General features: G+C 47.4%; 1 long non-coding RNA gene across 1 annotated transcript in view; it reads left to right on the top strand.

Annotated features, from left to right (window-relative positions):
- The window catches only part of LOC141070868 (uncharacterized), a 30,204-nt gene that overhangs the window by 4,926 nt on the left and 2,741 nt on the right, over window positions 1-22,537 (top strand). The window lies entirely within an intron of this gene.

Raw genomic sequence — 22,537 nt, 5'->3', positions numbered from 1 at the left:
TCGCTCCTTGCTGGAAGCCTAGGGTGACACCACGTTCAATTTAAATTTCCTGCTGACTGCCAGTTTTTCCAGTTATAAGGTGAACTCACCCTGATCTAAAGCTTCGTTTTACTACTGCGTCTTTGTACTTCCAATTTAAGCTCTTGACCTTGGTTTGTATTTTAACTACTAAACTGTTTCTGAATTTGTCCCTGGATAAATGACATTTCTCTGTGTCAACTTGCTCCACCGGTCAGCAGCGACTTCATGGTCGTAGCCCAGAGAGGCCTGTATTTGTACATATCCCTGGACTCTGTTTAGGAAAAACAGGTTGCATACAAGGATTTCAATGGGATATCTAACTTCTTATATTTTAAGGTTCATACTTATATAACTACTACAATACTGCTCCTATGTACAAGAATATAACTACTATAATACTGCCCCTATGTACAAGAATATAACTACTATAATACTGCTCCTATGTGAAAGAATATGGGGCCTGGGGCCCTTTAAAAACGTGGCCCCTTTAAAAGCGTGGGCCCTTTAAAAAGCGCATCAAAGTATTTGCAGTGTCGTGCACGCGCACGTACTATAGCTCTCTCTGACACGGCGTCAGGCGAACCTGGCTGGCTCCCACTGGCTCCACTCCCCACTGGGTTCTTTATAGGCGGTGACGCACCGCGCTATGCTTTACCGCTCAGTTGGTGGCAATTAATGCAAATGTTTTATTATTTTACTCATACACAGGGCAGGCATTAGGGGCAGGCAGCTGCCTAGGGTCCCCGCTCCCCCAGGGGCTCCCAGCTAGCTAGCGGTACATCACGCAGCCGCTATAGGGCCCTTGAGGCAGGGGGGCCCGCCTGCTGCCAGTGCTGACTCCCCTGCCGTTACAGTTCAGAGCAATGATGGAGGAGAGAGCGTCAGCTGACGCTCCCTCTCCCATCATTCCCCGCTGTCTCTGACACACAGCGGGTGCGTGATGACATCATCACGCCGCGCACTCACTGTGTGCCATGCAGAGCAGGAGACAGCCAGGAGCCACGCGGGCACAAGGAGAAGAGGTGAGGAGTGTTTTGGGTTTTTTTTTGTAAATATAACAGTGACACAGTGACTGTGGGACCATTCTCGGGGGGATGCGGTATACCATCGGGCAGTGCTGTATACCATGGGGGGGCAGTGCTGTATACCAATGGGGGGCTATTCTGTATACCAAAGGGGGGCTGTGCTGTATAACATGTGGTGCTGTGCTGTATACCATGTGGGGCTGTGCTATATACCATGGTGCTGTGCTATATACCATGTGAGGTTTTGCTATATACCATGTGAGGCTGTGCTATATACCATATGGGGCTGTGCTATATACCATGTGGGGCTGTGTGATATACCATGTGGGGCTATGTTACATACTTTGTGGCTGTGCTATATACTATGTGGCTGTGTTATATACCATGGGCGGTACATTATACATTATATTCTATGGGGGAGTCTGTGTTATATAATATGGGGGGCTACATTATATTCTATGAGGAGGTGGGCTGTATTCTATTCTATTCGGTGCTACATTATATTCTATGGGGGGCTGCATTATATTTATTATATTCTATTGGGGGTGATCGCATCATACTCTGAGGGGGCTACATTATACTATATGAGGCTACATTGTATTCTATGGAGGGGCTACATTATACTATATAAGGGGCTGCCATATATTCTATGGAGGGGCTGCATTATACTATATGAGGGGGGCTGCATTATATTCTATGGGGGGTTACATTATATTCTGTGGGGTGGCTACATTATGCTCTAAGGGGTGGCTGCATTATACTGTAAGAGAGGGGCTGCATTATATTCTATGGGGGTTACATTATATTGTATGGCGGGACTGCATTATACTCTGTGGGGTGGCTGCATTATACTATATGTGGGCTGCATTATACTGTATCGAGGACTATGGGGAATACATTATACTATATGAAGAACTATGGGGTGCATTATACTATGGGAAGTGAATTGTACTACATGGATGACTGGTGGTGTATTATACTATATGGAGGACTATGGGGCACATTATATTTTATGGAGGACTATGTGTATTATACTATATGGAGGATTATGGGGAGTGTATTATGCTATATGGAGGACTATGGGGCACATTATATTATATGGAGGACTGTTCTGTCTCCAACATCTAATTCACAACCTTTGACTGTCTATTTGATAATATTTCCAATGGTGTATTGAGAATATATAGAACGATCAGTTTTCTATAAATTCTATTGTTTTCACTGTTTCTGGCTCCATCTAGTGGCCAGAGTCATAACCGCAGTGTTATTCTATTTTACTTTCATTTTTGCTTCTATTTTCCCTCCATTCACAATGTATTCTGGGAAGGTTTGCAAGGCACCCTGGTAAGTTTGCAAAGGATCATGGTTAGTCCAGCCCCCATTTTCCCTCCAGTTCTCCATTTTCTCTCAGCCTGCATCCTAGAAGCATCTCATTTCTCTTCTCCCCTTGTGACAACATCGCTGGTAAGCAAACATGCTTCCTGTGTCTAATTCCTGTCTCAGATCAGCCTGCTCAGTTAGTTTCCCCTCCTCAGCTAGTAGTGCAGATGTTGATTCTTAATGTATTATATGTATCCCTGATGTACCCTGTATTGACTCAGTGTATGTATATGCTTTATTTGTAGTTTCACCGCGCATCAATATACCACCACGTTCAATAAAATACAGATTCAACCTACAGACCCCGGTATAGTGGTTTAGCTGCCTGTTTAAGCTGCATGAAGTCTGCTTCAACAATTAGTGAGGACTAGAGTTGAGCGACTTTTGGTTTTTAAGGGTCGCGTTTCGTTTCGTGAAACCCGACTTTTCCAAAAGTCGGGTCGAGCAAGATCGTCCGATTATAGGGAAAAGTCGGGGTCGTCACGAAACCCAATGTAAGTCAATGGGGAATAAAAGTCGGCTGTGAGAGGAGGACAGGAAACACACCTACAGTGCCCATTTGAATGCCAAAAGCATCAATTCTTCTTACTTAAGCTTGTCAACCTTAATTAACTTCATAATACAAGTTACGCACTGAAAAATGGGGGTTATTTGGCTAAAGTTGTGGGGGGGGAGGGCTGGCTGCAGGTTTTCATGTGCCCTGGGCGAAAGAGCGCCCCTTTAACACATACCACAACTCATCATGCTCCGATACGGCAGAGAAATAGCGGTATAGTACAATGAAAAATACCTCACTTTTTACATCTCATGACGAGGCCCATCTATTTCTCCATACAAAATCATTGGTCCCATATAATGTTTGAAACAGTATATGATGAGCTCCACATAATGCTACAGTATATGTTGGTCCCCATGGATGAAGCTCCACTGTCTTATGGGCCCAAATAATGCTCCAAACATAATGGGCCCCATTTCTAATGCTCTAGTGTATAATGGGCCCTGTAAATGCTGCTCCAGTGTCTGATGTCCACCTTTGGAATGTTCCAGTGTATGGTGGGCCCCATCTATCATTCTCCAGAGTATAGTGCTCCCCAAAAATTGCTGTCCCAACATTGAAAACAATCAAATAAGTCTCCTCGCTAGGGAATCCCTGTACTTGTCTGGACTCCTCGTCGTCCCCATCTTCCATCTCACTGCACAGTATTTCAACTTTGCAAGTGCTGTGATCCTGAGCAAGCAGGGGGGGCCCACTCGTTGGCTACGGCACTGGCACAGGGCCCCTGATAGTACGGTGGTGTGTCTGATGGCGGGTGGGCCGAACCTGCACTTTCATCTGCAGCTTCTTCTTTGTCACCGTGTAAGATGGAACTGTATATGGGAAGGGTAACCTGAGTTTCATCAGGGTCAGATTCAGGTCGTGTAGTGTGCGAGGGGAATGTAGTGGTCTGGGTCAATGTACCAGCAGATTCATCGAGCAGTGGCTGGGCATCAGTGCACTTGTGTCGCCCCCAGGAGTACGGTCGCCACAGTGGCAATACCTTCTTCCTAGGGAGTGTGATGTCATGCTTGGGAGCAACGAACGATCTCTCTAGCAGGTTAACTGATTGGGCGGCGTTATTCCCACGAGTCATGACCCTCCAAACAGCGTTCATGAAGGCAAATTGTTTGTTTTACGTGGGCAGTATGGTTGCAAAGCTGAACCTTAAAGGAATGTCCAGAAGGGCACCACCAGGAGTGGAGCCTACGGTTAAATTCGACTCCACCTGGGAAACCTCAACCATGCCAGCTACAGAACAGATGCACACATTGCAAGCTTAATTCCGTTAACGAACGAGACTCCGTCATGCCCCGCGGTCCGAGTCCGGCTTACTAGAGGGACACGTGAGGCTCTGGCACATGAGATTGGCCAATAACTGGTGTGTCATGCCCTTACATGTCCGTGGCTGCATGTGCGCTACACTGAAAAGGCCAGCGTTTGTTGCTTACAGGTGCAGATAACCCGCTGAACAACGTTAGTGATGGGGATCACTGATTACAATTATTACCCGCGAACAATGATTTCCCAGTAAGTGAAGGTCAACCGCAGTTCCGGAATTAGGCCTAACCGTCATTCCTGAAAAAATGAAAAACTTACGTGTGCAAACCACAGGTGCTGTAGCTTGCTTAACAGCTCGCCAGCCGTTCTCACGCCCAGTATGGATTACACGTGACTGCACAAAGGTGAGAAAGGGTACCGTATCCCCAGATAACATGTATGGATAGCGTACACATTCAAAATATATGTCTATACATCAGGAGGCAGGCTCAGACGGTGTTAGGCCCAGTATGGATTGCACGTGATTGCACAAAGGTTAGAAAGGGTACCGTATCCCCGGATAACATGTATGGATAGCGTACACATTCAAAATATATGTCTATACATCAGGAGGCAGGCTCAGACGGTGTAAGGCCCAGCATGGCTTGCAAGTGATTGCACAAAGGTTAGAAAGGGTACCGTATCCCCAGATAACATGTATGGATAGCGTACACATTCAAAATATATGTCTATACATCAGGAGGCAGGCTCAGACGGTGTTAGGCCCAGTATGGATTGCACGTGATTGCACAAAGGTTAGAAAGGGTACCATATCCCCAGATAACATGTATGGATAGCGTACACATTCAAAATATATGTCTATACATCAGGAGGCAGGAAGACGGTGTTAGGCCCAGTATGGATTGCACGTGATTGCACAAAGGTTAGAAAGGGTACCGTTTCCCTGGATAACATGTATGGATAGCGTACACATTCAAAATATATGTCTATACATCAGGAGGCAGGCTCAGACGGTGTTAGGCCCAGTATGGATTGCACGTGATTGCACAAAGGTTAGAAAGGGTACCGTATCCCCAGATAACATGTATGGATAGCGTACACATTCAAAATATATGTCTTTACATCAGGAGGCAGGCTCAGACGGTGTCAGGCACAGTATGGATTTGACGGCCCAGACTACACAGCGGAGGAGCAGGGAGAGGTAAAGATTGCAAATGCTGGGGCCCTGCCCAAGCAAGGGGGGCCCACTCGTGGGCGTCGGTACTGGCACTGGGCCCCTCATAGTACGGCGGTGTGTCTGACGGCGGGTGTGCACTACCACCGTCAGAGACACTTGATTGCACTATGAAGGACCCTGTGCCAGTGCCCGCGCCCAAGAGTCGGCCTACCCACCTGTCCAGGGCAATGGCACTCGCACGGTGTCGTGCGCTAGGTGGTGACCCCGGCCATGGGGGGGGAGGCAGCACAGTTAGGGAGTTTTAGAAAGTGGCATATGTTGATGTTGGACATTCAGCTGATGCAAAAGGTGAAATAGGTCAAGTCCCAGGAAGAGGTGGACCAAAGCAAGCCATTTTTTTGTCACCCTATGTGTCATCAGGGGAAGGTGGGACAAAATCCTTGGAAACCCATGCGTGGTTCATTTTAATGAAGGTTAGATCATCCACATTTTGGGTTGACAGACGGGTCCTTTTTTCTGTCAGGATTGATCCAGCTGCACTGAAGACTCTTTCCGATAGCACACTTGCAGCTGGGCAAGCGAGCTCCTGTAAGGCATATTGTGCCAATTCAGGCCAGGTGTCCAGTTTAGCGGCCCAATAGTCAAAGGGGAATGACCTGTGTGGGAGAACATCGATATGGGAGGAAAAGTAGTTTGTAACCATAGTTGACAACTGCTGTCTCCTGTCACTTTCCATCGATGCAGTATTACCAGTTGTGTGAGCGATACTTGAAAAATCAGTCCACAACATTGTCATGAAATTCCTGTCTCCAACGCCACTTCTGCTGTGTGCACCACGAACACCTCTGCCAAGCTGCCCCCGGCCCGTACGGCTCGTGTGAGAACCATCACCGCTGCTGTGTGCTGGGAATGCCTCAAGCAACCGATTTACCAGAGTTGCTTGTTTATTAGCCAATATTAGGTCAAGGTTATCCTGTGGCATGATGTTTTGTAATTTGCCTTTATAGCGTGGATCCAGGATGCTGGCCAACCAGTAGTCGTCATCGTTCATCATTTTGGCAATGCGTGGGTCCCTTTTTAGGATCTGCAAGGCATAATCTGACATGTGGGCCAATGTTCCCGGTGTCAATGATGCACTGCGAGTGCTGGTTGGAGGAGCACTTTCTGGCAAATCCACATCCCTCCAGTCACGCAGAAACCCTGTACCAGACCTTGCCACGCCAACATTTTCACTTGCCCCACGAGATGCACCCTCCTCCCCTAAGTAATCATCCCCATCATCCTCCTCCTCCTCCTCTTCTTCCTCCACCTCGTCCAGGAGAGGTCCCTGAGCAGACAATGGCTGAATGTCATCAAGGATTCCCTCCTCCTCTTCCTCCTCATCAACATTGGCTGCAGACGCCTGCTCCTTAAGGTGCGTCAAAGTTTGCATGAGCAGACGCATAAGTGGGATGCTCATGCTTAGGATGGCGTCGTCTGCGCTTACCAGCCGTGTGCATTCCTCAAAACACTGAAGGACTTTTCAGAGGTCTTTCAGCTTCGACCACTGCACACCTGTCAACTCCATGTCTGCTCTCAAAGTGCCTGGCCGTGTATCCTCCCACAAATGCATTATGGCCTGCCTCTGCTCGCACAGCCGCTCCACCATGTGCAGGGTGGAGTTCCACCTTGTTGCAATGTCGATAATGAGGCGGTGGTTGGGAAGGTGGAGCAATCGCTGCAGCTTCTGCATACGAACGGAGTGTACAGGCGACCGGCGGATGTGCGCGCACAGTCTTCGCACCTTCTGGAGCAGGGCTGTTAACTCCAGATAATTTTTGAGGAAGCACTGCACCACCAGGTTCAAGGTGTGAGCCAAGCAAGGTATATGGCTGAGTTTTGAAAGGGCTATGGCTGCCACAAAATTACGGCCGTTATCACTAACTACCTTGCCTGCCTCAAGATGTACACTGCCCAGCCATGACTCAGTTTGTCGCTTCAAGTACTCGGCCAGCACCTCGGCGGTGTGTCTGTTGCCCAAACACATCATCTGCAACACAGCCTGCTGACGCTTTCCACTAGCTGCTCGATAGGGGGACACATCGTGTGCAACAGTGGCAGCTGCAGATGGAGTGCTCGTACGACTGCGCTCTGTGGACGAGCTTTCGCTTCTGGAGGAGGAGGAGGGTCGAACGCCTACAGCCAACTGTTTCCTATACCGTGGGCTAGGCAGCACTGTCCCACCACCGCTGTCCCCTGTGGACCCTGCATCCACCACATTAACCCAGTGCGCAGTGATGGACACGTAACGGCCCTGGCCATGCCGACTGGACCATGCATCAGTTGTAAGGTGCACCTTTCTGCTCACTGACTGCTTGAGAGCATGGACAATGCGGTCTTTCACATGATGGTGGAGGGCTGGGATGGCTTTGCGAGAGAAGAAGTGGCGACTGGGTAGGTCATAGCGTGGTACTGCATAGGCCATGAGTTCGCGGAAAGCTGCGCTTTCCACCAACCGAAAGGGCATCATCTCAAGCGAGATTAGTTTGGCAATGTGGGCGTTCAAACCCAGTGTACGCGGATGAGAGACTGAGTACTTTCTTGACCTACTCATAGTGTCTGGGAGGGTGAGCTGGACTTGAGAGCTGCATATGGTGGAAGTAGCGGTGGACAGGGCGGACTGAGAGAGGGTTGATGATGGTGATGGAGTTGGTGTTCTTTCTGATGGCCTAGAATCAGTCTTTCATTGATATAACAGTGGGATTCCCTGACTGCTGTGGCCTTGCAACGACACCTCAACATTTGCTGCTGTGCTAACCGGTGGGCTTACAGTGGGGGAAACAATGTAGCGTTGCTGACTACCTTTGTTGTGATCAGTTGCACATGTGGCACTTGAGGTTTGGTGTTGTGTCCACGCTTGCAAGTGCATGCTGGTTAAATGTCTAAGCATGCAACTGGTATTCAAATTTTTCAGATTTTTCCCTCGGCTAAAGGTCTTTGCGCACTTCTTACAGATAACCTTGGCCTGATCATGAGGATTTTGGTCAAAAAAGTGCCACACTGCACTCTTCCTACTTTGGCAGACATTTTGCGGCCTAGCACGCTGTGATCTTTTGACCCTCTGGACAAGCTGTCCAGCAACTCTTTTGATGTTTGGAACCTGTCTTTGGAGTGCTCCGGGCCTGCCAGATAACAACTGTTGCGATGTCGATGTCTGCTGTGGATGCTCCTCATCTGAGCTATTGGAAGCAGCACCCTCTTCCCCCAATGGATGCCAATCTGGGTCAACAACTGGGTCATCCATCACCTCCTCTTCTATGTCATGTGCACCTTCCTCTGTGTCACCGTGTATGGTGGTATAGTGTGCGGGAAGGGGCACCTGAGTCTCATCAGGGTCAGAATCTGGCTCTGTACACTGCGAGGACAATGTAGTGCTCTGAGTGAATGTACCAGCAGAATCATCCATCAGCGGCTGTGCATCAGTGCACTCCATGTCAGATTCATCTTGGCCTGGGTAATTCACCATTTGACTTGATAATCCAGGCATGGTATGTGAAAACAGCTCCATGGAGTAATCAGTAGTATGGCCTGCGTCATCCTTCAATCTTGGTTGGGGTGAAGGACACAAGGAAAGGTGTGGTTCATGAACATGAGCCTCCAATGACGACTCAGTGCTTTTACTTTTTACAACTGAAGAAGAGGAGGCAATAGAGCTAGAGGCTGAGTCAGCAATGTAAGACAAAACTTTTTCCTGATGCTCTGGCTTTAAAAGCGGTTTGCCAACTCCTAGAAAACTAAGCGTTCGAGGCCTTATGTAGACAGACGATGACGCAGGCTCAACACCTCCTGCATTCGGTCCTATTTTGCTCTTGCCACTACCATCAGATCCACCACCAACACCATCATTACCAGCTGCCGACCCCCGCCCAATTCCACGGCCTCTTCCACCAGCCTTCCTCATTTTTGGTAGAAATGTAGACAAAATCCAACAAACTATATAGTAATGTAAAACAAGGTACAAGGTGTCTATAGGACAGGGGAGATTTTGAATTTCTGCAGACACTTGTGGACACTGGACACTTTTGGATTGTGTGAGGCCCACTGATATCTGAGCGCTATGTGACAGGCTCGATGGCACAGCTGTGACAAAAGTGACGAGAGGATAAGGGAGATTTTGAATTTCTGCAGACACTTGTGGACACTGGACACTTTTGGATTGTGTGAGGCCCACTGATATCTGAGCGCTATGTGACAGGTTCGATGGCACAGCTGTGACAAAAGTGACGAGAGGATAAGGGAGATTTTGAATTTCTGCAGACACTTGTGGACACTGGACACTTTTGGATTGTGTGAGGGCCACTGATATCTGAGCGCTATGTCACAGGCTCGATGGCACAGCTGTGACAAAAGTGACGAGAGGATAAGGGAGATTTTGAATTTCTGCACACACTTGTGGACACTGGACACTTTTGGATTGTGTGAGACCCAATGAATATCTGAGCGCTATGTGACAGGCTCGATGGCACAGCTGTGACCAAAGTGACTAGAGGATAAGGGAGATTTTGAATTTCTGCACACACTTGTGGACACTGGACACTTTTGGATTGTGTGAGGCCCACTGATATCTGAGCGCTATGTCACAGGCTCGATGGCACAGCTGTGACAAAAGTGACGAGAGGATAAGGGAGATTTTGAATTTCTGCACACACTTGTGGACACTGGACACTTTTGGATTGTGTGAGACCCAATGAATATCTGAGCGCTATGTGACAGGCTCGATGGCACAGCTGTGACCAAAGTGACTAGAGGATAAGGGAGATTTTGAATTTCTGCACACACTTGTGGACACTGGACACTTTCGGATTGTGTGAGGCCCAATGAATATCTGAGCGCTATGTGACAGGCTCGATGGCACAGCTATGACCAAAGTGACTAGAGGATAAGGGAGATTTTGAATTTCTGCACACACTTGTGGACACTGGACACTTTTGGATTGTGTGAGGCCCAATGAATATCTGAGCGCTATGTGACAGGCTCGATGGCACAGCTGTGACCAAAGTGACTAGAGGATAAGGGAGATTTTGAATTTCTACAGACACTTGTGGACACTGGACACTTTTGGATTGTGTGAGGGCCACTGATATCTGAGCGCTATGTCACAGGCTCGATGGCACAGCTGTGACAAAAGTGACGAGAGGATAAGGGAGATTTTGAATTTCTGCAGACACTTGTGGACACTGGACACTTTTGGATTGTGTGAGGCCCACTGATATCTGAGCGCTATGTCACAGGCTCGATGGCACAGCTGTGACAAAAGTGACTAGAGGATAAGGGAGATTGGATTGCTTTTAAAAAAGCAGTTTGCAGAGCAGTGGGTAAACAGCAATGCCAGCCTGTCAGGAAGCCTTAAAAGGCAGCCCAACAACCAACACCACTGATACACCACAATATAGCCTCCCCTTGCACTGCACACACAGTGACTGGTGTGTTGTGCAGGCCAAATCGCTAGCAGCAGAAGCAGTTTTTTTTTCTTCTCAGCAGGACAAAAAAAAAAAAATTGGGATTGCTTTTAAAAAAGCAGTTTGCGGAGCAGTGGGTAAACAGCAATGCAGGAATGTCAGGAAGCCTTAGAAGGCAGCCCAACAACCAACACCACTGATACACCACTATATAGCCTCCCCTTGCACTGCACACACAGTGACTGGTGTGTTGTACAGGCCAAATCGCTAGCAGCAGAAGCAGATTTTTTTTCTTCTCAGCAGGACAAAAAAAAAAATTGGGATTGCTTTTAAAAAAGCAGTTTGCGGAGCAGTGGGTAAACAGCAATGCAGGAATGTCAGGAAGCCTTAGAAGGCAGCCCAACAACCAACACCACTGATACACCACTATATAGCCTCCCCTTGCACTGCACACACAGTGACTGGTGTGTTGTGCAGGCCAAATCGCTAGCAGCAGAAGCAGTTTTTTTGTCTTCTTCCCTGCCTAACGCTCTCCCTACAGAATCAGCAGCAACCTCTCCCTGTACTGAGATCGGCAGAAGTAAGATGGCGGTCGGCGTGCACGCCCTTTTATACCCTCTGTGACGCCCACCAAAGCAAGCCAATCACTTGCATGCCCTTCTGAAAGATGGTGGTGACCCCTGCCTATGTCATCACGTTGCCCACAGTGTCCGTGGATCCTGATTGGCTGAAAAAGAGCGCAAAACAAACTTTTGAAACGCGACTTTGGCGCGTAAGTCGCCGACCTCGTGGCCGACCTCATCCTAGGGTCGGGTTTCGTTTCATGAAACCCGACTTTGCCAAAAGTCGGCGACTTTTGAAATTTTTCGACCCGTTTCGCTCAACTCTAGTGAGGACAGAATAAGGACTATGGGGTGTAAACTGTAGATGTGCTGCTGATAACATAATACTGTATGGGGACAGATTGATCCATTATTAATTGTTCTGTCCCCATCATTCTTTCTCAGACAGTGGAAAGAGGCCGGGAAACAAGTGTTGAATGACTTCAATATTGTCATTCACACTCATTTAGCGTCCTGAACTCAGCGCATGTAAATACAATCGAAATGCTTCTGTGTGATGAGCAATATGTTATCATTTGGGGCCCCATTTTAAACTTTGTCTAAGGCCCCACTTTGCCTAAAACCTGCCCTGCTCATACACATGACATGATGCAGCATCACAGGTCACAATCTCTGCCAGTGCCTCCTATATAAGATACACACTCACCACACTCTTATATGGCCTAATATGTCATGAGACCTGCATACCGACCATACAGATAGCACTATCATCCTCCAGTATACCGTACATAGGCAGAGAGTACGGTCTGTACAGTATCTAAGAGGTCAACAGTCTGTATGTCTTATAGGAGGCCTACTAGGAGGCTGACAGTCTGTATGTCATATACCAGGCCAATATGCCGTACATACCGCAATATTGGCATCCTATATACTGTACATACCACACTCTAAGCCTCTTATAGAAAGTATGTATTATAGGAGACCGAGAGTGCGGTCTGTATGTGATATAGGATGGCAAGAGTACAGTCTGTATGACATATAGGAGGCTGAGAGTGCGGTCTGTATGTGATATAGGATGCCAAGAGTACAGTCTGTATGATATATAGGAGGCTGAGAGTGCAGTGTGTACGATATATAGGAGGCTGAGACTGCAGTCTGTACGATATATAGGAGGCTGAGAGTGCCGTCTGTACGATATATAGGAGGCTGAGAGTGCGGTCTGTATGATATATAGGAGGCTGAGAGTGTGGTCTGTACGAGATATAGGAGGCTGAGAGTGTGGTCTGTATGATATATAGGAGGCTGAAAGTGCTGTCTGTTCGATATATAGGAGGCTGAGAGTGCAGTCTGTACGATATATAGGAGGCTGAGAGTGCGGTCTGTACAATATATAGGAGGCTGAGAGTGCGGTCTGTACAATATATAGGAGGCTAACAGTGCGGTCTGTACGATATATAGGAGGCTGAGAGTGTGGTCTGTATGATATATAGGAGGCTGAGAGTACAGTCTGTACGATATATAGGAGGCTGAGGGTGCGGTCTGTACGATATATAGGAGGCTGAGATTGCAGTCTGTATGATATATAGGAGGCTGAGAGTGCGGTCTGTATGATATATAGGAGGCTGAGAGTGCGGTCTGTATGATATATAGGAGGCTGAGAGTGCGGTCTGTACGATATATAGGAGGCTGAGGGTGCGGTCTGTACGATATATAGGAGGCTGAGAGTACAGTCTACGATATATAGGAGGCTGAGAGTACAGTCTGTACGATATATAGGAGGCTGAGAGTGTGGTCTGTATGATATATAGGAGGCTGAGAGTGCGGTCTGTACGATATATAGGAGGCTGAGTGTGGTCTGTATGATATATGGGAGGCTGAGAGTGCGGTGTGTACGATATATAGTAGGCTGAGAGTGTGGTCTGTACGATATATTGGAGGCTGAGAGTGCGGTCTGTATGATATATTGGAGGCTGAGAGTGCGGTCTGTACGATATATAGGAGGCTGAGAGTGCGGTCTGTACGATATATAGTAGGCTGAGAGTGCGGTCTGTACGATATATAGGAGGCTGAGAGTGCGGTCTGTATGATATATAGGAGGCTGAGAGTGCGGTCTGTACGATATATAGGAGGCTGAGAGTGCGGTCTGTATGATATATAGGAGGCTGAGAGTGCGGTCTGTACGATATATAGGAGGCTGAGAGTGCGGTCTGTATGATATATAGGAGGCTGAGAGTGCGGTCTGTACGATATATAGGAGGCTGAGAGTGCGGTGTGTACGATATATAGGAGGCTGAGAGTGTGGTCTGTACGATATATTGGAGGCTGAGAGTGTGGTCTGTATGATATATTGGAGGCTGAGAGTGTGGTCTGTATGATATATAGGAGGCTGAGAGTACAGTCTGTACGATATATAGGAGGCTGAGGGTGCGGTCTGTACGATATATAGGAGGCTGAGATTGCAGTCTGATATATAGGAGGCTGAGAGTGCGGTCTGTATGATATATAGGAGGCTGAGAGTGCGGTCTGTACGATATATAGGAGGCTGAGAGTGCGGTCTGTATGATATATAGGAGGCTGAGAGTGCGGTGTGTACGATATATAGGAGGCTGAGAGTGTGGTCTGTACGATATATTGGAGGCTGAGAGTGTGGTCTGTATGATATATTGGAGGCTGAGAGTGTGGTCTGTATGATATATAGGAGGCTGAGAGTACAGTCTGTATGATATATAGGAGGCTGAGGGTGCGGTCTGTACGATATATAGGAGGCTGAGAGTGCGGTCTGTATGATATATAGGAGGCTGAGAGTGCGGTCTGTATGATATATAGGAGGCTGAGAGTGCGGTCTGTACGATATATAGGAGGCTGAGGGTGCGGTCTGCACGATATATAGGAGGCTGAGAGTACAGTCTGTACGATATATAGGAGGCTGAGAGTACAGTCTGTACGATATATAGGAGGCTGAGGGTGCGGTCTGTACGATATATAGGAGGCTGAGATTGCAGTCTGTATGATATATAGGAGGCTGAGAGTGCGGTCTGTATGATATATAGGAGGCTGAGAGTGCGGTCTGTATGATATATAGGAGGCTGAGAGTGCGGTCTGTACGATATATAGGAGGCTGAGAGTACAGTCTACGATATATAGGAGGCTGAGAGTACAGTCTGTACGATATATAGGAGGCTGAGAGTGTGGTCTGTATGATATATAGGAGGCTGAGAGTGCGGTCTGTACGATATATAGGAGGCTGAGTGTGGTCTGTATGATATATGGGAGGCTGAGAGTGCGGTGTGTACGATATATAGTAGGCTGAGAGTGTGGTCTGTACGATATATTGGAGGCTGAGAGTGTGGTCTGTATGATATATTGGAGGCTGAGAGTGCGGTCTGTACGATATATAGGAGGCTGAGAGTGCGGTCTGTACGATATATAGTAGGCTGAGAGTGCGGTCTGTACGATATATAGGAGGCTGAGAGTGCGGTCTGTATGATATATAGGAGGCTGAGAGTGCGGTCTGTACGATATATAGGAGGCTGAGAGTGCAGTCTGTATGATATATAGGAGGCTGAGAGTGCGGTCTGTATGATATATAGGAGGCTGAGAGTGCGGTCTGTACGATATATAGGAGGCTGAGAGTGCGGTCTGTATGATATATAGGAGGCTGAGAGTGCGGTGTGTACGATATATAGGAGGCTGAGAGTGTGGTCTGTACGATATATTGGAGGCTGAGAGTGTGGTCTGTATGATATATTGGAGGCTGAGAGTGTGGTCTGTATGATATATAGGAGGCTGAGAGTACAGTCTGTACGATATATAGGAGGCTGAGGGTGCGGTCTGTACGATATATAGGAGGCTGAGATTGCAGTCTGTATGATATATAGGAGGCTGAGAGTGCGGTCTGTATGATATATAGGAGGCTGAGAGTGTGGTCTGTACGATATATAGGAGGCTGAGAGTGTGGTCTGTACGATATATAGGAGGCTGAGAGTGTGGTCTGTATGATATATAGGAGGCTGAGAGTGCGGTCTGTACGATATATAGGAGGCTGAGTGTGGTCTGTATGATATATAGGAGGCTGAGAGTGCGGTCTGTACGATATATGGGAGGCTGAGAGTGCGGTGTGTACGATATATAGTAGGCTGAGAGTGTGGTCTGTACGATATATTGGAGGCTGAGAGTGTGGTCTGTATGATATATTGGAGGCTGAGAGTGCGGTCTGTACGATATATAGGAGGCTGAGAGTGTGATCTGTACGATATATAGTAGGCTGAGAGTGTGGTCTGTATGATATATTGGAGGCTGAGAGTGCGGTGTGTACGATATATAGGAGGCTGAGAGTGCGGTCTGTACGATATATAGGAGGCTGAGAGTGCGATCTGTACGATATATAGTAGGCTGAGAGTGTGGTCTGTACGATATATAGGAGGCTGAGAGTGCGGTCTGTACGATATATAGGAGGCTGAGAGTGCGGTCTGTACGATATATAGGAGGCTGAGAGTGCGGTCTGTATGATATATAGGAGGCTGAGAGTGCGGTCTGTACGATATATAGGAGGCTGAGAGTGCGGTCTGTATGATATATAGGAGGCTGAGAGTGCGGTGTGTACGATATATAGGAGGCTGAGAGTGCGGTCTGTACGATATATAGGAGGCTGAGAGTGTGATCTGTACGATATATAGTAGGCTGAGAGTGTGGTCTGTACGATATATAGGAGGCTGAGAGTGCGGTCTGTATGATATATAGGAGGCTGAGAGTGCGGTCTGTATGATATATAGGAGGCTGAGAGTGCGGTGTGTACGATATATAGGAGGCTGAGAGTGTGATCTGTACGATATATAGTAGGCTGAGAGTGTGGTCTGTACGATATATAGGAGGCTGAGAGTGCGGTCTGTATGATATATAGGAGGCTGAGAGTGCGGTCTGTATGATATATAGGAGGCTGAGAGTGCGGTGTGTACGATATATAGGAGGCTGAGAGTGTGGTCTGTACGATATATTGGAGGCTGAGAGTGTGGTCTGTATGATATATTGGAGGCTGAGAGTGTGGTCTGTATGATATATAGGAGGCTGAGAGTACAGTCTGTACGATATATAGGAGGCTGAGGGTGCGGTCTGTACGATATATAGGAGGCTGAGATTGCAGTCTGTATGATATATAGGAGGCTGAGAGTGCGGTCTGTATGATATATAGGAGGCTGAGAGTGCGGTCTGTATGATATATAGGAGGCTGAGAGTGCGGTCTGTATGATATTTAGGAGGCTGAGTGCGGTCTGTACGATATATAGGAGGCTGAGGGTGCGGTCTGTACGATATATAGGAGGCTGAGAGTACAGTCTACGATATATAGGAGGCTGAGAGTACAGTCTGTACGATATATAGGAGGCTGAGAGTGTGGTCTGTATGATATATAGGAGGCTGAGAGTGCGGTCTGTACGATATATAGGAGGCTGAGTGTGGTCTGTATGATATATAGGAGGCTGAGAGTGCGGTCTGTACGATATATGGGAGGCTGAGAGTGCGGTGTGTACGATATATAGTAGGCTGAGAGTGTGGTCTGTACGATATATTGGAGGCTGAGAGTGTGGTCTGTATGATATATTGGAGGCTGAGAGTGCGGTCTGTACGATATATAGGAGGCTGAGAGTGTGATCTGTACGATATATAGTAGGCTGAGAGTGTGGTCTGTATGATATATTGGAGGCTGAGAGTGCGGTGTGTACGATATATAGGAGGCTGAGAGTGCGGTCTGTACGATATATAGGAGGCTGAGAGTGTGATCTGTACGATATATAGTAGGCTGAGAGTGTGGTCTGTACGATATATAGGAGGCTGAGAGTGCGGTCTGTATGATATATAGGAGGCTGAGAGTGCGGTCTGTATGATATATAGGAGGCTGAGAGTGCGGTGTGTACGATATATAGGAGGCTGAGAGTGCGGTCTGTACGATATATAGGAGGCTGAGAGTGTGATCTGTACGATATATAGTAGGCTGAGAGTGTGGTCTGTACGATATATAGGAGGCTGAGAGTGCGGTCTGTATGATATATAGGAGGCTGAGAGTGCGGTCTGTATGATATATAGGAGGCTGAGAGTGCGGTGTGTACGATATATAGGAGGCTGAGAGTGTGATCTGTACGATATATAGTAGGCTGAGAGTGTGGTCTGTACGATATATAGAAGGCTGAGAGTGCGGTCTGTATGATATATAGGAGGCTGAGAGTGCGGTCTGTATGATATATAGGAGGCTGAGAGTGCGGTGTGTACGATATATAGGAGGCTGAGAGTGTGGTCTGTACGATATATTGGAGGCTGAGAGTGTGGTCTGTATGATATATAGGAGGCTGAGAGTACAGTCTGTACGATATATAGGAGGCTGAGGGTGCGGTCTGTACGATATATAGGAGGCTGAGATTGCAGTCTGTATGATATATAGGAGGCTGAGAGTGCGGTCTGTATGATATATAGGAGGCTGAGAGTGCGGTCTGTATGATATATAGGAGGCTGAGAGTGCGGTCTGTATGATATATAGGAGGCTGAGTGCGGTCTGTACGATATATAGGAGGCTGAGGGTGCGGTCTACGATATATAGGAGGCTGAGAGTACAGTCTACGATATATAGGAGGCTGAGAGTACAGTCTGTACGATATATAGGAGGCTGAGAGTGTGGTCTGTATGATATATAGGAGGCTGAGAGTGCGGTCTGTACGATATATAGGAGGCTGAGTGTGGTCTGTATGATATATAGGAGGCTGAGAGTGCGGTCTGTACGATATATGGGAGGCTGAGAGTGCGGTGTGTACGATATATAGTAGGCTGAGAGTGTGGTCTGTACGATATATTGGAGGCTGAGAGTGTGGTCTGTATGATATATTGGAGGCTGAGAGTGCGGTCTGTACGATATATAGGAGGCTGAGAGTGTGATCTGTACGATATATAGTAGGCTGAGAGTGTGGTCTGTATGATATATTGGAGGCTGAGAGTGCGGTCTGTACGATATATAGGAGGCTGAGAGTGTGATCTGTACGATATATAGTAGGCTGAGAGTGTGGTCTGTACGATATATAGGAGGCTGAGAGTGCGGTCTGTATGATATATAGGAGGCTGAGAGTGTGATCTGTATGATATATAGGAGGCTGAGAGTGCGGTGTGTACGATATATAGGAGGCTGAGAGTGTGGTCTGTACGATATATAGGAGGCTGAGAGTGCGGTCTGTATGATATATAGGAGGCTGAGAGTGTGATCTGTATGATATATAGGAGGCTGAGAGTGCGGTGTGTACGATATATAGGAGGCTGAGAGTGTGGTCTGTTCGATATATTGGAGGCTGAGAGTGCGGTCTGTATGATATATAGGAGGCTGAGAGTGTGATCTGTATGATATATAGGAGGCTGAGAGTGCGGTGTGTACGATATATAGGAGGCTGAGAGTGTGGTCTGTACGATATATTGGAGGCTGAGAGTGTGGTCTGTATGATATATTGGAGGCTGAGAGTGTGGTCTGTATGATATATAGGAGGCTGAGAGTGCAGTCTGTACGATATATTGGAGGCTGAGAGTGTGGTCTGTACGATATATAGGAGGCTGAGAGTGCGGTCTGTATGATATATAGGAGGCTGAGAGTGCGGTCTGTATGATATATAGGAGGCTGAGAGTGCGGTGTGTACGATATATAGGAGGCTGAGAGTGTGGTCTGTACGATATATTGGAGGCTGAGCGTGTGGTCTGTATGATATATTGGAGGCTGAGTGTGCGGTCTGTATGATATATAGGAGGCTGAGAGTGCAGTCTGTACGATATATAGGAGGCTGAGAGTGCAGTCTGTACGATATATAGGAGGCTGAGAGTGCGGTCTGTATGATATATAGGAGGCTGAGAGTGCGGTGTGTACGATATATATAGGAGGCTGAGAGTGCGGTCTGTACGATATATTGGAGGCTGAGAGTGTGGTCTGTATGATATATTGGAGGCTGAGAGTGTGGTCTGTATGATATATAGGAGGCTGAGAGTGCGATCTGTACGATATATAGGAGGCTGAGTGCGGTCTGTACGATATATAGGAGGCTGAGAGTGTGGTCTGTACGATATATAGGAGGCTGAGAGTGCGGTCTGTACGATATATAGGAGGCTGAGAGTGCTGTCTGTACGATATATAGGAGGATGAGAGTGAGGTCTGTACGATATATAGGAGGCTGAGAGTGCGGTCTGTACGATATATAGGAGGATGAGAGTGAGGTCTGTACGATATATAGGAGGCCGAGACGAGAGCGTTCTCTTTTGCACACTGTACAGGTTGCTAAAAGGCACACGTTGAACACGTAATAAAACTTTATGGCAGCCATAGGGTGGGCCACCTAGAGTCAATTCCCCTGGTGGGCCCTAGTTACTCCAGTCTGACCCTGTATGGGGGTGTTATGCTGCACAAGGAGAGGCTGTGTGGTTCTCATGCTATGTATAGGGAGGCTGTGTGGGGCTCATGCAAAATATATGGGGAGTCTGTGTGGAGCTCATGCAGTATTTATGGGAAGGCTGTGCGGGGCTCATGCTATATCCACTGCTCAAAAAAATAAAGGGAACACTAAAATACCACATCCTAGATATCTTTGAATGAAATATTGTAGTTGCAAATTTTTATTCATTGCATAGTGGAATGTGTTCAGAACAATAAAACATAAAAATTATCAATATAAATCATAATGAATATCCCATGGAAGTCTGGATTTGGAATGATACTCAAAATCAAAGTGGAAAATCAAATTACAGGCTGATCCAACTTCAGTGAAAATGCCTCATGACAAGGAAAAGATGCTCAGTATTGTGTGTGGCCTACACGTGCCTGTATGACCTCCCTACTGTACAACGCCTGGACATGCTCCTGATGAGGCAGCGGATTGTCTCCTGAGGGATCCCCTCCCAGACCTGGACTAAAGCATCCGCCAACTCCTGGACAGTCTTTGGTGCAACATGACGTTGGTGGATGTAGCGAGACATGATGTCCAAGATGTGCTTAATCGGATTCAGGTCTGGGGAACGGGCAGGCCAGTCCATAGCTTTAATGCCTTCATCTTGCAGGAACTGCTGACACACTCCAGCCACATGAGGTCCGGCATTGTCCTGCATTAGGAGGAACCCAGGGCCAAACGGGCCAGCATATGGTCTCACAAAGGGTCTGAGGATCTCATCTCGGTACCTAATGGCAGTCAGGCTACCTCTGGCGAGCACATGGAGGGCTGTGTGGCCCCCAAAGAACTGCCACCCCACACCATTACTGACCCACTGCCAAACCGGTCATGCTGAAGGATGTTGCAGGCAGCAGATCGCTTTCAACGGTGTCTCCAGACTGTCACGTCTGTCAAATGTGCTCAGTGTAAAGCTGTTTTCATCTGTGAAGAGCACAGGGCGCCAGTGGTGAATTTGCCAATCCTGGTGTTCTGTGGCAAATGCCAAGCATCCTGCACGGTGTTGGGCAGTGAGCTCAACCCCCATGTGTGGACGTCAAGCCCTCAGACCATCCTCATGGAGTCGGTTTCTAACCGTTTGTGCAGACACATGCACATTTGTGGCCTACTGGAGGTCATTTTTCAGGGCTCTGGCAGTGCTCCTCCTGTTCCTCCTTGCACAAAGGCGGTGGTAGCGATCCTGCTGCTGGGTTGTTGCCCTCCTACGGCCCCCTCCACATCTCCTGGTGTACTGGCCTGTCTCCTGGTGGAGCCTTCAGCCTCTGGACACTAGACTAACAGACACAGCAAACCTTCTTGCCACAGCTCGCATTGATGTGCTATCCTGGATGAGCTGCACTACCTTAGCCACTTGTGTGGGTTGTAGAGTCCGTCTCATGCTACTGTACCACGAGTGTGAAAGCACAACCAACATTCAAAAGTGACCAAAGCATCAGCCAGAAAGCATTGGTACTGAGATGTGGTCTGTGGTCCCCACCTGCAGAACCACTCCTTTATTGAGGGTGTCTTGATAATTGCCAATAATTTCCATCTGTTGTCTATTCCATTTCCACAACAACATGTGAAATTGATTGTCAATCAGTGTTGCTTCCAAAGTGGACAGTTTGATTTCACAGAAGTTTGATTTACTTGGAGTTAGATTCTGTCGTTTAAGTGTTCCCTTTATTTTTTTGAACAGTGTATATGGGGAGGCTGTGTGAAGCTCATGCAGTATATGTGGAGGCTGTGTGGGGCTCATGCTATATATGAGGAGGTTGTGTGGTGGGCTCATACGATATACAGAAGGGGCTGTACTCAGGTTGAAATGATATATAGAGGGATGTCAGCATACTTGATTCTGCTCAATATTAAGTGATACAATTAATATTAATATAATTAGCAATAATATAATATATTGATATTAATATTGAGTAGAATTAATTTCAGCCCATTGGTTCAGCTTTCCACAACAGTCATGGTCTCCCATGTGGCTCCTCGGGAAAATTAATTGCCCCCCCGGTCTATGAATATAGCTATTATTATTGATATTGATATATAAGTACCATGTCCAACAGACCCAAAAACTGTAATTGTCAGTGAGTCATATCCCTATTATTGCACTCTTACCCATATGGAGCCGTATAATAGTCACCAGGACAAAAAAGAAAAGAGCCTCCACGCGTGTTTCACGTGGTATTTGCAGCTTCCTTAGGGGGATGTTAAAGAAGAAGGACCTTTCATGGTCATTTTATCTTCTAGGACCTGCTTTCACATGATCGGCATCAACTAACAGAAGTCTGGGTTCGGTGGCCCGTGTGCGCCAATTGCACCGCCCACAGCCATCAAGGTGGATCGTGCATGACCAGGGACCCAGGACGCGTTGCTGAGGTTCCCAGTTGTCACAAGTGTGTCACGTCCTCCTGGAAGATATGGAGTTAGGCGATCATAACGCATTGAGAATCGCAGGTCTTATATTTAGCCTGTGTTTTGTTCCTCATATTAATTGGACTTTGTTTCCTCTGACGCTGAAGAGGTTAAAGACTCTTTCCATGCAGGTTGGAGACATGCAGCTCCATCTCACAGCTGCTCCTTTCCTGCTCATTTTCTCCCTCTATAAAACCTGACCAGACTTTATCATCCATACTTTCCTGAAGTTGGTGGGCTGACATTGGAGTTCGTAGTTGC

Source organism: Dendrobates tinctorius, unplaced genomic scaffold (genome assembly GCF_039654945.1).
Source record: "Dendrobates tinctorius isolate UK_male_01 unplaced genomic scaffold, ASM3965494v1 ptg000014l, whole genome shotgun sequence".
NCBI classification, from domain to species: Eukaryota; Metazoa; Chordata; class Amphibia; order Anura; family Dendrobatidae; genus Dendrobates; species Dendrobates tinctorius.
Note: the sequence above shows the minus strand (reverse complement) of the source record. Positions and strands in the feature narration are given on the sequence as shown.